Here is a 14326-nt window from a genome sequence, read left to right on the forward strand (position 1 = left end):
AATTAATCGTGAACCTAATAGTCCCATGTTTCAGATTTACGATAGGATTGGGATGAGGTTTGTTTTTCTAATTTTACCCTATTTGGGGCCCAAAACACGTGTTTTTTTTTTTGTACAAAAAGGCAAAAGGCGAATGAATTGTTCCATGACTTTTGCACCATATACGCCTATTCATACTCTAAAGACAACAATTATTACTTACAAAAAATATTTTAAAATGGTGGCTAAAACATTGATTTTTAGCTAACGTCATTCCATATTTCGGCAAAATACGAAAAACTACTCTCCAGATGGATTTTATGATGAAATTTGGCCCATGTTAGGAGAGTATAAATAAACTAATATTACTGAAATAAAATTAGAATTTTTTTATTCACGTGTGAAATTGTAGGCGAAACATTGTTTTTCAGCACTACTTAATTGTTATTTAATGCAATTTAGTGTGAAAAAGATTGAAAAGTTGAAGATAATACCCCCGTTGTGTTAAAGAATATTATTTTATAAACAGGTACAAAGGATAAGTCGTTGTAAATATTGCTGTGTTTCGTTGTGAGCTATTATAGATAACATACCTAAAGTAAACAATTCCCATAGCAGTATGCCATATGACCATACATCACTCTGAGCTGAGTATATGTTGTCTAGCAGAGACTCTAACGCCATCCATCGGATTGGTACGCGACCCTAAAAATAAAAGCATTGTTATAAAGACAGAGTCTAGTCAGCGAACGTATATTGCCAAAATTAAAAATCTACTACAGATGTTTCTAAAAACCCAAATTCGGAAAGCCAACAATTCGATTAACAAAATGATTCACATTCAAGAGAAATGTTTTTCAATTCACAGAAGAGAATACATTTCTGAAACCGTCTTACCTGTGACTTCATTTCATACATATTGTTTTCCCCCATGTCTCTAGCTAGTCCAAAATCGCTGACTTTACACACAAGACCATCTCCGAGAAGAATGTTACGAGTTGCCAGGTCCCGATGGACACACTGTAACAAAAAGAATAGAAGAATGTTACGAGTTGCCAAGTCCAGATGGACACACTGTAATAGAAATAATAGAAGCATGTTACGTGATTGCCAAGTCCCGATGGACACACTGCAACAGAAAGAATAGAAGAATGTTACGAGTTGCCAAGTCCCGATGGACTCACTGCAACAGAAAGAATAGAAGAATGTTACGAGTTGCCAAGTCCCGATGAACACACTGTAACAGAAAGCATAGAATAATGTTACGAGTTGCCAAGTCCCGACGGAAACACTGTAATAGAAATAATAGAATAATGTTACGTGATGCCAAGTCCCGATGGATACACTGCAACAGAAAGAATAGAATAATGTTACGTGATGCCAAGTCCCGATGGATACACTGCAACAGAAAGAATAGAAGAATGTTACGTGATGCCAAGTCCCGATGGATACACTGCAACAGAAAGAATAGAATAATGTTACGAGTTGCCAAGTCCCGATGGGCACACTGTAACAGAAAGAATAGAAGAATGTTACGAGTTGCCAAGTCCCGATGGACACACTGCAACAGAAAGAATAGAATAATGTTACGTGATGCCAAGTCCCGATGGACACACTGCAACAGAAAGAATAGAAGAATGTTACGAGTTGCCAAGTCCCGATGGACACACTGCAACAGAAAGAATAGAATAATGTTACGTGATGCCAAGTCCTGATGGACACACTGTAATAGAAAGAATAGAAGAATGTTACGATTTGAAAAGTCCCGATGGGCACACTGTAATAGAAAGAATAGAAGAATGTTATGAGTTGCCAAGTCCCGATGGACACACTGTAACAGAAAGCATAGAATAATGTTACGAGTTGCCAAGTCCCGATGGACATACTGTAACAGAAATAATAGAATAATGTTACGAGTTGCCAAGTCCTGATGGATACACTGTATCAGAAATAATAGAAGAATGTTACGATTTGCCAAGTCCCGATGGACACACTGTAATAGAAAGAATAGAAGAATGTTACGAGTTGCCAAGTCCCGATGGATACACTGTAACAGAAAGAATAGAAGAATGTTACGAGTTGCCAAGTCCTGATGGACACACTGTAATAGAAAGAATAGAAGAATGTTACGATTTGAAAAGTCCCGATGGGCACACTGTAATAGAAAGAATAGAAGAATGTTATGAGTTGCCAAGTCCCGATGGACACACTGTAACAGAAAGCATAGAATAATGTTACGAGTTGCCAAGTCCCGATGGACATACTGTAACAGAAATAATAGAATAATGTTACGAGTTGCCAAGTCCTGATGGATACACTGTATCAGAAATAATAGAAGAATGTTACGATTTGCCAAGTCCCGATGGACACACTGTAACAGAAATAATAGAAGAATGTTACGATTTGCCAAGTCGCGATGGACACACTGCAACAGAAAGAATAGAAGAATGTTACGAGTTGTCAAGTCCTCATGGACACACTGTAACAGAAAGAATAGAAGAATGTTACGATTTGCCAAGTCCTGATGGATACACTGTAATAGAAAGAATAGAAGAATGTTACGAGTTGTCAAGTCCCGATGGACACACTGTAACAGAAATAATAGAAGAATGTTACGATTTGCCAAGTCCCGATGGACACACTGTAACAGAAAGAATAGAAGAATGTTACGATTTGCCAAGTCCTGATGGATACACTGTAATAGAAAGAATAGAAGAATGTTACGAGTTGCCAAGTCAAGTCCCGATGGACACACTGTAACAGAAATAATAGAAGAATGTTACGATTTGCCAAGTCCCGATGGACACACTGTAACAGAAAGAATAGAAGAATGTTACGAGTTGTCAAGTCCCGATGGACACACTGTAACAGAAAGAATAGAAGAATGTTACGAGTTGCCAAGTCCCGATGGACACACTGTAACAGAAATAATAGAAGAATGTTACGATTTGCCAAGTCGCAATGGACACACTGCAACAGAAAGAATAGAAGAATATTACGAGTTGTCAAGTCCTCATGGACGCACTGTTACAGAAAGAATAGAAGAATGTTACGAGTTGTCAAGTCCCGATGGACACACTGTAACAGAAATAATAGAAGAATGTTACGATTTGCCAAGTCCCGATGGACACACTGCAACAGAAAGAATAGAAGAATGTTACGAGTTGTCAAGTCCTCATGGACACACTGTAACAGAAAGAATAGAAGAATGTTACGAGTTGCCAAGTCCCGATGGACACACTGTAACAGAAAGAATAGAAGAATGTTACGAGTTGTCAAGTCCTGATGGACACACTGTAACAGAAAGAATAGAAGAATGTTACGATTTGCCAAGTCCTGATGGACACACTGTAACAGAAAGAATAGAAGAATGTTACGATTTGCCATGTCCTGATGGACACACTGTAACAGAAAGAATAGAAGCGTGTTACGATTTGCCAAGTCCAGATGGACACACTGTAACAGAAAGAATAGAAGAATGTTACGAGTTGCCAAGTCCCGATGGACACACTGTAACAGAAAGCATATAAGAATGTTACGATTTGCCAAGTCCCGATGGGCACACTGTAACAGAAAGCAGAGAAGAATGTTACGAGTTGCCAAGTCCCGATGGACACACTGTAACAGAAAGCATATAAGAGTGTTACGAGTTGCCAAGTCCCGATGGACACACTATAACAGAAAGAATAGATGAATGTTACGATTTGCCAAGTCCCGATGGACACACTGTAATAGAAAGAATAGAAGAATGTTACGATTTGCCAAGTCCTGATGGATACACTGTAACAGAAAGAATAGAAGAATGTTACGATTTGCCAAGTCCTGATGGACACACTGTAACAGAAAGAATAGAAGAATGTTACGAGTTGCCAAGTCCCGATGGACACACTGTAATAGAAATAATAGAAGAATGTTACGAGTTGCCAAGTCCCGATGGACACACTGTAACAGAAAGAATAGAAGCGTGTTACGAGTTGCCAAGTCCCGATGGACACACTGTAACAGAAAGAATAGAAGAATGTTACGAGTTGCCAAGTCCTGATGGACACACTGTAACAGAAAGCAGAGAAGAATGTTACGAGTTGCCAAGTCCCGATGGACACACTGTAACAGAAAGAATAGAAGAATGTTACGAGTTGCCAAGTCCCGATGGACACACTGTAATAGAAATAATTGAATAATGTTACGAGTTGCCAAGTCCCGATGGACACACTGTAACAGAAAGAATAGAAGCGTGTTACGAGTTGCCAAGTCCTGATGGACACACTGTAACAGAAAGAATAGAAGAATGTTACGAGTTGCCAAGTCCTGATGGGCACACTGTAACAGAAAGAATAGAAGAATGTTACGAGTTGCCAAGTCCCGATGGACACACTGTAACAGAAAGAATAGAAGCGTGTTACGAGTTGCCAAGTCCCGATGGACACACTGTAACAGAAAGAATAGAAGAATGTTACGAGTTGCCAAGTCCCGATGGACACACTGTAATAGAAATAATTGAATAATGTTACGAGTTGCCAAGTCCCGATGGACACACTGTAACAGAAAGAATAGAAGCGTGTTACGAGTTGCCAAGTCCTGATGGACACACTGTAACAGAAAGAATAGAAGAATGTTACGAGTTGCCAAGTCCTGATGGGCACACTGTAACAGAAAGAATAGAAGAATGTTACGAGTTGCCAAGTCCCGATGGACACACTGTAACAGAAAGAATAGAAGCGTGTTACGAGTTGCCAAGTCCCGATGGACACACTGTAACAGAAAGAATAGAAGAATGTTACGAGTTGCCAAGTCCTGATGGACACACTGTAACAGAAAGAATAGAAGAATGTTACGATTTGCCAAGTCCTGATGGACACACTGTAACAGAAAGAAAGAATAGAAGAATGTTACGAGTTGCCAAGTCCTGATGGACACACTGTAACAGAAAGAATAGAAGAATGTTACGAGTTGCCAAGTCCTGATGGACACACTGTAACAGAAAGAATAGAAGAATGTTACGATTTGCCATGTCCTGATGGACACACTGTAACAGAAAGAATAGAAGAATGTTACGAGTTGCCAAGTCCCGATGGACACACTGTAACAGAAAGCATATAAGAGTGTTACGATTTGCCATGTCCTGATGGACACACTGTAACAGAAAGAATAGAAGAATGTTACGAGTTGCCAAATCCAGATGGACACACTGTAACAGAAAGAATAGAAGAATGTTACGATTTGCCAAGACCTGATGGACACACTGTAACAGAAAGAATAGAAGAATGTTACGATTTGCCATGACCTGATGGACACACTGTAACAGAAAGAATAGAAGCGTGTTACGAGTTGCCAAGTCCAGATGGACACACTGTAACAGAAAGAATAGAAGAATGTTACGAGTTGCCAAGTCCCGATGGACACACTGTAACATAAATCATATAAGAATGTTACGATTTGTCAAGTCCCGATGGGCACACTGTAACAGAAAGCAGAGAAGAATGTTACGAGTTGCCAAGTCCTGATGGACACACTGTAACAGAAAGCATATAAGAGTGTTACGAGTTGCCAAGTCCCGATGGACACACTGTAACAGAAAGAATAGATGAATGTTACGATTTGCCAAGTCCCGATGGACACACTGTAATAGAAAGAATAGAAGAATGTTACGATTTGCCAAGTCCTGATGGATACACTGTAACAGAAAGAATAGAAGAATGTTACGATTTGCCAAGTCCTGATGGACACACTGTAACAGAAAGAATAGAAGAATGTTACGAGTTGCCAAGTCCCGATGGACACACTGTAATAGAAATAATAGAAGAATGTTACGAGTTGCCAAGTCCCGATGGACACACTGTAACAGAAATAATAGAAGCGTGTTACGAGTTGCCAAGTCCCGATGGACACACTGTAACAGAAAGAATAGAAGAATGTTACGAGTTGCCAAGTCCTGATGGACACACTGTAACAGAAAGCAGAGAAGAATGTTACGAGTTGCCAAGTCCCGATGGACACACTGTAACAGAAAGAATAGAAGAATGTTACGAGTTGCCAAGTCCCGATGGACACACTGTAACAGAAAGAATAGAAGCGTGTTACGAGTTGCCAAGTCCTGATGGACACACTGTAACAGAAAGAATAGAAGAATGTTACGAGTTGCCAAGTCCTGATGGGCACACTGTAACAGAAAGAAGTCCTGATGGGCACACTGTAACAGAAAGAATAGAAGAATGTTACGAGTTGCCAAGTCCCGATGGACACACTGTAACAGAAAGAATAGAAGCGTGTTAGGCTCTGCCAAACACCGAGAGACGCACGGTAACGAGTTGCCAAGTCCTGATGGACACACTGTAACAGAAAGAATAGAAGAATGTTACGATTTGCCAAGTCCTGATGGGCACACTGTAACAGAAAGCAGAGAAGAATGTTACGATTTGCCAAGTCCCGATGGACACACTGTAATAGAAATAATTGAATAATGTTACGAGTTGCCAAGTCCCGATGGACACACTGTAACAGAAAGAATAGAAGCGTGTTACGAGTTGCCAAGTCCTGATGGACACACTGTAACAGAAAGAATAGAAGAATGTTACGAGTTGCCAAGTCCTGATGGGCACACTGTAACAGAAAGAATAGAAGAATGTTACGAGTTGCCAAGTCCTGATGGACACACTGTAACAGAAAGAATAGAAGAATGTTACGAGTTGCCAAGTCCCGATGGACACACTGTAACAGAAAGAATAGAAGAATGTTACGAGTTGCCAAGTCCCGATGGACACACTGTAACAGAAAGCATATAAGAATGTTACGATTTGTCAAGTCCCGATGGACACACTGTAACAGAAAGAATAGAAGAATGTTACGATTTGCCAAGTCCCGATGGACACACTGTAATAGAAAGAATAGAAGAATGTTACGATTTGCCAAGTCCTGATGGATACACTGTAACAGAAAGAATAGAAGAATGTTACGATTTGCCAAGTCCTGATGGACACACTGTAACAGAAAGCAGAGAAGAATGTTACGAGTTGCCAAGTCCCGATGGACACACTGTAACAGAAAGCATATAAGAGTGTTACGAGTTGCCAAGTCCTGATGGACACACTGCCAAGTCCAGAAAGAATAGATGAATGTTACGATTTGCCAAGTCCCGATGGACACACTGTAATAGAAAGAATAGAAGAATGTTACGATTTGCCAAGTCCTGATGGACACACTGTAACAGAAAGAATAGAAGAATGTTACGATTTGCCAAGTCCTGATGGACACACTGTAACAGAAAGAATAGAAGAATGTTACGAGTTGCCAAGTCCCGATGGACACACTGTAATAGAAATAATAGAAGAATGTTACGAGTTGCCAAGTCCCGATGGACACACTGTAACTGAAAGAATAGAAGCGTGTTACGAGTTGCCAAGTCCTGATGGACACACTGTAACAGAAAGAATAGAAGAATGTTACGAGTTGCCAAGTCCCGATGGACACACTGTAACAGAAAGAAGAGAAGAATGTTACGAGTTGCCAAGTCCCGATGGACACACTGTAACAGAAAGAATAGAAGAATGTTACGAGTTGCCAAGTCCCGATGGACACACTGTAATAGAAATAATTGAATAATGTTACGAGATGCCAAGTCCCGATGGACACACTGTAACAGAAAGAATAGAAGCGTGTTACGAGTTGCCAAGTCCTGATGGACACACTGTAACAGAAAGAATAGAAGAATGTTACGAGTTGCCAAGTCCTGATGGGCACACTGTAACAGAAAGAATAGAAGAATGTTACGAGTTGCCAAGTCCCGATGGACACACTGTAACAGAAAGAATAGAAGCGTGTTACGAGTTGCCAAGTCCCGATGGACACACTGTAACAGAAAGAATAGAAGAATGTTACGAGTTGCCAAGTCCCGATGGACACACTGTAATAGAAATAATTGAATAATGTTACGAGTTGCCAAGTCCCGATGGACACACTGTAACAGAAAGAATAGAAGCGTGTTACGAGTTGCCAAGTCCTGATGGACACACTGTAACAGAAAGAATAGAAGAATGTTACGAGTTGCCAAGTCCTGATGGGCACACTGTAACAGAAAGAATAGAAGAATGTTACGAGTTGCCAAGTCCTGATGGACACACTGTAACAGAAAGAATAGAAGCGTGTTACGAGTTGCCAAGTCCCGATGGACACACTGTAACAGAAAGAATAGAAGAATGTTACGAGTTGCCAAGTCCCGATGGACACACTGTAACAGAAAGAATAGAAGAATGTTACGATTTGCCAAGTCCTGATGGACACACTGTAACAGAAAGAATAGAAGAATGTTACGATTTGCCAAGTCCTGATGGACACACTGTAACAGAAAGAATAGAAGAATGTTACGATTTGCCATGTCCTGATGGACACACTGTAACAGAAAGAATAGAAGCGTATTACGAGTTGCCAAGTCCCGATGGACACACTGTAACAGAAAGCATATAAGAGTGTTACGATTTGCCATGTCCTGATGGACACACTGTAACAGAAAGAATAGAAGAATGTTACGAGTTGCCAATCCTGATGGACACACTGTAACAGAAAGAATAGAAGAATGTTACGATTTGCCAAGTCCTGATGGACACACTGTAACAGAAAGAATAGAAGAATGTTACGATTTGCCATGACCTGATGGACACACTGTAACAGAAAGAATAGAAGCGTGTTACGAGTTGCCAAGTCCAGATGGACACACTGTAACAGAAAGAATAGAAGAATGTTACGAGTTGCCAAGTCCCGATGGACACACTGTAACAGAAATCATATAAGAATGTTACGATTTGTCAAGTCCCGATGGGCACACTGTAACAGAAAGCAGAGAAGAATGTTACGAGTTGCCAAGTCCTGATGGACACACTGTAACAGAAAGCATATAAGAGTGTTACGAGTTGCCAAGTCCCGATGGACACACTGTAACAGAAAGAATAGATGAATGTTACGATTTGCCAAGTCCCGATGGACACACTGTAATAGAAAGAATAGAAGAATGTTACGATTTGCCAAGTCCTGATGGATACACTGTAACAGAAAGAATAGAAGAATGTTACGATTTGCCAAGTCCTGATGGACACACTGTAACAGAAAGAATAGAAGAATGTTACGAGTTGCCAAGTCCTGATGGACACACTGTAATACAAACAATAGAAGCATGTTACGAGTTGCCAAGTCCCGATGGACACACTGTAACAGAAAGAATAGAAGCGTGTTACGAGTTGCCAAGTCCTGATGGACACACTGTAACAGAAAGAATAGAAGAATGTTACGAGTTGCCAAGTCCCGATGGACACACTGTAACAGAAAGCAGAGAAGAATGTTACGAGTTGCCAAGTCCCGATGGACACACTGTAACAGAAAGAATAGAAGAATGTTACGAGTTGCCAAGTCCTGATGGACACACTGTAACAGAAAGAATAGAAGCGTGTTACGAGTTGCCAAGTCCTGATGGACACACTGTAACAGAAAGAATAGAAGAATGTTACGAGTTGCCAAGTCCTGATGGGCACACTGTAACAGAAAGAATAGAAGAATGTTACGAGTTGCCAAGTCCCGATGGACACACTGTAACAGAAAGAATAGAAGCGTGTTACGAGTTGCCAAGTCCCGATGGACACACTGTAACAGAAAGAATAGAAGAATGTTACGAGTTGCCAAGTCCTGATGGACACACTGTAACAGAAATAATTGAATAATGTTACGAGTTGCCAAGTCCCGATGGACACACTGTAACAGAAAGAATAGAAGCGTCTTACGAGTTGCCAAGTCCTGATGGACACACTGTAACAGAAAGAATAGAAGAATGTTACGAGTTGCCAAGAAAGAATAGAAGAATGTTACGAGTTGCCAAGTCCTGATGGGCACACTGTAACAGAAAGAATAGAAGAATGTTACGAGTTGCCAAGTCCTGATGGACACACTGTAACAGAAAGAATAGAAGCGTGTTACGAGTTGCCAAGTCCCGATGGACACACTGTAACAGAAAGAATAGAAGAATGTTACGAGTTGCCAAGTCCCGATGGACACACTGTAACAGAAAGAATAGAAGAATGTTACGAGTTGCCAAGTCCTGATGGACACACTGTAACAGAAAGAATAGAAGAATGTTACGATTTGCCAAGTCCTGATGGACACACTGTAACAGAAAGAATAGAAGAATGTTACGATTTGCCATGTCCTGATGGACACACTGTAACAGAAAGAATAGAAGCGTGTTACGAGTTGCCAAGTCCCGATGGACACACTGTAACAGAAAGAATATAAGAATGTTACGATTTACCATGTCCTGATGGACACACTGTAACAGAAAGAATAGAAGAATGTTACGATTTGCCAAGTCCCGATGGACACACTGTAACAGAAAGAATAGAAGAATGTTACGAGTTGCCAAGTCCCGATGGACACACTATAACAGAAAGAATAGATGAATGTTACGATTTGCCAAGTCCCGATGGACACACTGTAATAGAAAGAATAGAAGAATGTTACGATTTGCCAAGTCCTGATGGATACACTGTAACAGAAAGAATAGAAGAATGTTACGATTTGCCAAGTCCTGATGGACACACTGTAACAGAAAGAATAGAAGAATGTTACGAGTTGCCAAGTCCTGATGGACACACTGTAATAGAAATAATAGAAGAATGTTACGAGTTGCCAAGTCCCGATGGACACACTGTAACAGAAAGAATAGAAGCGTGTTACGAGTTGCCAAGTCCCGATGGACACACTGTAACAGAAAGAATAGAAGAATGTTACGAGTTGCCAAGTCCCGATGGACACACTGTAACAGAAAGCAGAGAAGAATGTTACGAGTTGCCAAGTCCCGATGGACACACTGTAACAGAAAGAATAGAAGAATGTTACGAGTTGCCAAGTCCCGATGGACACACTGTAATAGAAATAATTGAATAATGTTACGAGTTGCCAAGTCCCGATGGACACACTGTAACAGAAAGAATAGAAGCGTGTTACGAGTTGCCAAGTCCTGATGGACACACTGTAACAGAAAGAATAGAAGAATGTTACGAGTTGCCAAGTCCTGATGGGCACACTGTAACAGAAAGAATAGAAGAATGTTACGAGTTGCCAAGTCCCGATGGACACACTGTAACAGAAAGAATAGAAGCGTGTTACGAGTTGCCAAGTCCCGATGGACACACTGTAACAGAAAGAATAGAAGAATGTTACGAGTTGCCAAGTCCCGATGGACACACTGTAATAGAAATAATTGAATAATGTTACGAGTTGCCAAGTCCCGATGGACACACTGTAACAGAAAGAATAGAAGCGTGTTACGAGTTGCCAAGTCCTGATGGACACACTGTAACAGAAAGAATAGAAGAATGTTACGAGTTGCCAAGTCCTGATGGGCACACTGTAACAGAAAGAATAGAAGAATGTTACGAGTTGCCAAGTCCCGATGGACACACTGTAACAGAAAGAATAGAAGCGTGTTACGAGTTGCCAAGTCCTGATGGACACACTGTAACAGAAAGAATAGAAGAATGTTACGAGTTGCCAAGTCCTGATGGACACACTGTAACAGAAAGAATAGAAGAATGTTACGATTTGCCAAGTCCTGATGGACACACTGTAACAGAAAGAATAGAAGAATGTTACGATTTGCCAAGTCCTGATGGACACACTGTAACAGAAAGAATAGAAGAATGTTACGATTTGCCATGTCCTGATGGACACACTGTAACAGAAAGAATAGAAGCGTATTACGAGCCAAGTCCTGATGGACACACTGTGCCAAGTCCCGATGGACACACTGTAACAGAAAGCATAGAAGAGTGTTACGATTTGCCATGTCCTGATGGACACACTGTAACTGTAACAGAAAGAATAGAAGAATGTTACGAGTTGCCAATTCCCGATGGACACACTGTAACAGAAAGAATAGAAGAATGTTACGATTTGCCAAGTCCCGATGGACACACTGTAACAGAAAGAATAGAAGAATGTTACGATTTGCCATGACCTGATGGACACACTGTAACAGAAAGAATAGAAGCGTGTTACGAGTTGCCAAGTCCAGATGGACACACTGTAACAGAAAGAATAGAAGAATGTTACGAGTTGCCAAGTCCCGATGGACACACTGTAACAGAAAGCATATAAGAATGTTACGATTTGCCAAGTCCCGATGGACACACTGTAACAGAAAGCAGAGAAGAATGTTACGAGTTGCCAAGTCCCGATGGACACACTGTAACAGAAAGCATATAAGAGTGTTACGAGTTGCCAAGTCCCGATGGACACACTGTAACAGAAAGAATAGATGAATGTTACGATTTGCCAAGTCCCGATGGACACACTGTAATAGAAAGAATAGAAGAATGTTACGATTTGCCAAGTCCTGATGGATACACTGTAACAGAAAGAATAGAAGAATGTTACGATTTGCCAAGTCCTGATGGACACACTGTAACAGAAAGAATAGAAGAATGTTACGAGTTGCCAAGTCCTGATGGACACACTGTAATAGAAATAATAGAAGAATGTTACGAGTTGCCAAGTCCCGATGGACACACTGTAACAGAAAGAATAGAAGCGTGTGTTACGAGTTGCCAAGTCCCGATGGACACACTGTAACAGAAAGAATAGAAGAATGTTACGAGTTGCCAAGTCCCGATGGACACACTGTAACAGAAAGAATCCGAGTATGTTACGAGTTGCCAAGTCCTGATGGACACACTGTAACAGAAAGAATAGAAGAATGTTACGAGTTGCCAAGTCCCGATGGACACACTGTAACAGAAAGAATAGAAGCGTGTTACGAGTTGCCAAGTCCTGATGGACACACTGTAACAGAAAGAATAGAAGAATGTTACGAGTTGCCAAGTCCTGATGGGCACACTGTAACAGAAAGAATAGAAGAATGTTACGAGTTGCCAAGTCCCGATGGACACACTGTAACAGAAAGAATAGAAGCGTGTTACGAGTTGCCAAGTCCCGATGGACACACTGTAACAGAAAGAATAGAAAGAATGTTACGAGTTGCCAAGTCCTGATGGACACACTGTAATAGAAATGATACAATAATGTTACGAGTTGCCAAGTCCTGATGGACACACTGTAACAGAAAGAATAGAAGCGTGTTACGAGTTGCCAAGTCCTGATGGACACACTGTAACAGAAAGAATAGAAGAATGTTACGAGTTGCCAAGTCCTGATGGGCACACTGTAACAGAAAGAATAGAAGAATGTTACGAGTTGCCAAGTCCCGATGGACACACTGTAACAGAAAGAATAGAAGCGTGTTACGAGTTGCCAAGTCCCGATGGACACACTGTAACAGAAAGAATAGAAGAATGTTACGAGTTGCCAAGTCCCGATGATGGACACAAGTCTGTAACAGAAAGAATAGAAGAATGTTACGAGTTGCCAAGTCCTGATGGACACACTGTAACAGAAAGAATAGAAGAATGTTACGATTTGCCAAGTCCTGATGGACACACTGTAACAGAAAGAATAGAAGAATGTTACGATTTGCCATGTCCTGATGGACACACTGTAACAGAAAGAATAGAAGCGTGTTACGAGTTGCCAAGTCCTGATGGACACACTGTAACAGAAAGCATATAAGAGTGTTACGATTTACCATGTCCTGATGGACACACTGTAACAGAAAGAATAGAAGAATGTTACGATTTGCCAATTCCCGATGGACACACTGTAACAGAAAGAATAGAAGAATGTTACGATTTGCCAAGTCCTGATGGACACACTGTAACAGAAAGAATAGAAGAATGTTACGATTTGCCATGTCCTGATGGACACACTGTAACAGAAAGAATAGAAGCGTGTTACGAGTTGCCAAGTCCCGATGGACACACTGTAACAGAAAGAATAGAAAGAATAGAAAGAATGTTACGAGTTGCCAAGTCCCGATGGACACACTGTAACAGAAAGAATAGATGAATGTTACGAGTTGCCAAGTCCTGATGGACACACTGTAACAGAAAGAATAGAAGAATGTTACGAGTTGCCAAGTCCTGATGGACACACTGTAACAGAAAGAATAGAAGAATGTTACGATTTGCCAAGTCCCGATGGACACACTGTAACAGAAAGAATAGAAGAATGTTACGAGTTGCCAAGTCCTGATGGACACACTGTAACAGAAAGAATAGAAGAATGTTACGAGTTGCCAAGTCCCGATGGACACACTGTAACAGAAAGAATAGAAGAGTGTTACGAGTTGCCAAGTCCTGATGGACACACTGTAACAGAAAGAATAGAAGAATGTTACGAGTTGCCAAGTCCCGATGGACACACTGTAACAGAAAGAATAGAAGAATGTTACGATTTGCCAAGTCCTGATGGACAC

The 14326-nt window shown here is 40.9% G+C and overlaps 1 protein-coding gene across 1 annotated transcript in view; it reads right to left on the reverse strand.

The window, feature by feature from the left end:
* Positions 1 to 876: 876 nt before the first annotated feature.
* LOC140169824 (uncharacterized) overlaps positions 877 to 14326 on the reverse strand; it is a 37961-nt gene continuing 24511 nt past the window's right edge. Inside the window, exon 11 of the mRNA XM_072193126.1 lies at positions 877 to 999. The gene's annotated coding sequence lies outside the window, so the exon portion shown is untranslated. The remainder of the gene's footprint in view (positions 1000 to 14326) is intronic.

This window comes from Amphiura filiformis, chromosome 14 (genome assembly GCF_039555335.1).
Source record: "Amphiura filiformis chromosome 14, Afil_fr2py, whole genome shotgun sequence".
In the NCBI taxonomy this organism is placed as follows: Eukaryota; Metazoa; Echinodermata; class Ophiuroidea; order Amphilepidida; family Amphiuridae; genus Amphiura; species Amphiura filiformis.